At 60.4% G+C, this 3,728-nt stretch overlaps 1 protein-coding gene across 1 annotated transcript in view; it reads right to left on the minus strand.

Moving 5' to 3' along the window:
• TNIP2 (TNFAIP3 interacting protein 2) overlaps positions 1-3,728 on the minus strand; it is an 81,369-nt gene that overhangs the window by 7,725 nt on the left and 69,916 nt on the right. The window lies entirely within an intron of this gene.

Raw genomic sequence — 3,728 nt, forward strand, 5'->3', positions numbered from 1 at the left:
CCCTAGAGGACAGAATGGAACTGCCCACAGGGTCTCCCAGGCTGTCAGTCTTCACAGAAGCAAAGCCCAAACCACACCCACTGCCTGGAGTCCATTCTGACCCACAGCGCCCCTAGAGGACAGAGTGGAACTGCCCACAGGGTCTTCAAGGCTGTCAGTCTTCATGGAAGCAAACTGCCTCATCCTTTCCCGTGGAGCAGCTGGCAGGTTTGAACTGCCAACCTTTCAGTTAGCAGCTGAGTGCTTCACCACTGCATGACCAGGGCTCCTTATAATGGCCTCTAACTGCTCATAGCAACCCCTCCTTGGGTTTCCGAGGCGGTATCTCTACGGAAGTAAACTGCCCAACCTTCCTTCTGAGGAATGGCTGGTGGACTTGAACAGCCAGCCTTCTAGTTAGCAGTCAAGTGCCTTAGACACTTCGCCACCAGGGCTTCTTATAATGGCCTAGAACTCCGTTACAGATTCCCGACTACCGAGCACGCCTCCTGCTGGTGGACACTGGGGCTGATTCTGGGATTTTGCTGTCACAGAAATGCCACATCACCACCCTGGGACGCTTGTGTTGAATGCGGTCAAATACACCCACAGGATCCCTCCCAGAGGTGGCACGGCTGTGGTTATTTTTGAGATGAGTTAGGAAACAATCAGGACTCAGGGATACAACCAGCCACTGGGCCCCGCTGGCCCTGGACCACCCCTCTGTCTGCAAGGCAGGGGTGCCCAAGGGCCTCTGCCCAACACTCCCGGGGTGACCCAGAACACGGCCCGTCTCTGCAGGTGCGCGGCCCAGGGAACGTCCTCCCTCCCTCTCCCCGTCTTTCAGGGTGCTTTTTAAAAAATTATTGTAAAAAGATATATGGCACGTCTGCCTGTTTTTCACGTGAATATTTTCGTGACATCAACCACATCCATCACGTTGCACGGCCCTCCCCAATAACCGCTGCCGAATTTGCCATGAACAGAAACTCGGTGCCTCGTCAGTGACAGCCCCTCCCCCCGCGCCCCCCACCCCTGCTTTGATGCCATTGTTCCTGGGTGTCCAGTCAACTGGACCCTGACTCGTGGTGACCCCAGACCATCAGAACTGCTCCGTGGGGCATCCAGGCTGTGACCTTTGCAAAGCAGGTCACCAGGCTCGTCTTCCAAGGTGCCTGGGGTGGGTTCAAACCACCAACATCTCGGCTCATAGGCCAGGGCTTAACCCTCTGTGCTCTGGTCGCCAGTAATAAAACGCTGGTCTCTGTACAGGTGCCAATTCCAGAGATTTCAGCCAACTGGGACCACACAGCGTTTGTCCTTCCGTGTCTGCCTGATGTCACTCAGCACCACGCACAGCCTGGCTGCGGCTCCGTTTCTCTTCACGGCTGAGGAGTGTCCCCTGTGTGTCTCCAGCATGTTTTGCTCAGCCATTCACCCGTCGGGGGATGTTCCAGTCGCCTCCACCTTCTGGCTACCGTGGAGGGGCCGCCACAGACACTGCTGGACTCAGGGCACTTCTAGGTCCCCTCCTTCCCACTCTTCTTGGGCCTTGCTCTAGAGGCGAACAGAGAAAGTAAACAGAACACCTGGCGCGGTCACGGTCCAGCCGCGTGGCAAAGGCCGGGGGGAAACGGCTGCGTCAGACCCATGTCTCACCCCGGGGTCTGCAAGGGGCACAGCCGATGGCTGGCACCAGGACGGGGACGCCCAGACGGTGGCGGACCGGTGGGACACAGCGTGACACAAGACCCGCCACCTGGGGATTAGCCCGGAGCTGGGACTGTGCCCAAAGGCGCCGGTGTGTCAGCCCCGGGCTGTGACACCAGCGGTGCTGCCCTGGGGCTTCGCGGCCTCACGGATTTCAGGGGCACCTCTCCCCAGCCAGGGGACACGTGTTCCCATGAGGCCACTGCTTCAGAGGCGACACTGTGGTGACCACATCTGGGACAGGCAGACCCGGGACCTGTCAGCTTCCTGTGTCCTTGCTGAGCCAGCAGGGCCTCCAGCACCCAGGAGAGGTCACAAGGAGGCTCGGGCACCTTCGCAGGGGCCACCGCCCTCAGCCAGCCCCCCAGCCTAAGGCTAGACGCTGCACACATACGATGGCTCCCACAGGCCAGCGGGTAACTCCTCAGACAACAGCCAACCACGGTCCCTGACCCCAAGCGCCCACAGAGACCCACGCCCCACCGAGTGCCCAGGGCCACTGCTCCCCGTGTGCACGGCACTGAGCCCAAAGCCCCGGACGCAGACCTGCTCCGCGACCTCAATCTGTGCGTTTCATTCAACAAGTAACACTGTTTGAAGACCCCGCGAGCTGGCCTGGGTCCTTGCCCCACGTGTCACCCCGTGGACAGGTGGCCACCCCTCTATAGCGTCTCAGACCCATCTCCATGGAGCCCCCAGGGTGGTGACTGTCCCAGTCCCGGTGCTGCCTCCCCCAGCCCCCCCAGCTCTGTGTGTGGCGGGGACAGACCGAGGCAGGAAGCCATCCCCCACGGAGGGCATTTAAACTCGATTTAAAAATGATCCGAATGAAAAGCTGTCATTTTCAGAGCATGGTGGAGAAACGGTCTCGGCGCCATCCCTCTGCCCTCGGGCTCACACAGGGCGAGGTTCCCGCCGGACGCCTTCTCGCAGGCAGACCCCGCCCTGCGGCCCGTTCCCTCCACGCTCCGCTCTCCGCGGACGCTGCGGTTCACCGACCGACGGGAGCAGCCCTGCAGCCGGCGCGTCTGCGGTACCCTCTTCCCTGCATCTCACACTCACCACGTGTCTCTGTGGCCCATTCTGGTCATTCTCACGGGATTTCAAACGCGGTCATCACGCTGTCGCACACGAACTAGACTACAGTACAGTGTGACCATGACGTCTACATGCGCCAGGAAACCAAAAATTCCGTGCCACTCGCTGTACTGCGATATTTGCTTTACTGAGATGGTCGGGAACCGAACCCTAGTATCCCTGAGGTCTGTCTGCACACGCGAACATGCATGAGATATAATTACGGAAGGAAACTACCACAGGCGGTTCCCTCGATCCTTCAATGTCAGGAACTCCTAAGTCCCCACAGCACAACGGCCAGGAGGTCCTGGACTCCAAGACAGGCTCTAACATCCCTCCAACCGGACAGACAGGCCTACTGAGGCCGCAGGGTCGGCGCGGCTCCCAGCTCCCAAACCCCCTCTTGGGGCTGGGGTACTGACAACAGACCTGTCTTCTCAGCCCCCTTCTGCACCAGTCACATGGCCACAGGAAAAGGCCACCCAGGTGACAGGCAGGACAGCCAGGACACCACGTGCCTCTCATGGCCCCTGGGCCCTCACTCTCCCCACAAGCGGTGCACAGACACAGCTGTCTGGCATCTCCACACCCCTGCCCTCGTCTGGGAGGAAGGCTGGGCGGCACGGGGACGGTCAGGTGCCATCCCTGTCCTTGCCAGTCACAACACAGCACGGAAACCAAACCACGTCAGACAGCAGGAAGGGCAGGGAACTGCAGGGCCATGGGCCTTTTCCAGGTCACACTCAGCGTCTACACATCAGAGTAGAAAAGAGTTGCTCACACGGGGGACTCGCTCGGTGACAACCCACACCCGGCTTGGCTGGCTGCTTTCCTTGCCGCTTGGAGCCCCCAGAGCCAGAGGGACAAGGCCAGGACGGACCCCCAGAGCCAGAGGGACAGGGGCAGGACGGACCCCCAGAGCCAGAGGGACAGGGCCAGGACGGACCCCCAGAGCCAGAGGG

Source organism: Orycteropus afer, unplaced genomic scaffold (genome assembly GCF_000298275.1).
Source record: "Orycteropus afer afer isolate SDZICR_OR568_19922 unplaced genomic scaffold, OryAfe1.0 scaffold00398, whole genome shotgun sequence".
Classification (NCBI taxonomy): domain Eukaryota; kingdom Metazoa; phylum Chordata; class Mammalia; order Tubulidentata; family Orycteropodidae; genus Orycteropus; species Orycteropus afer.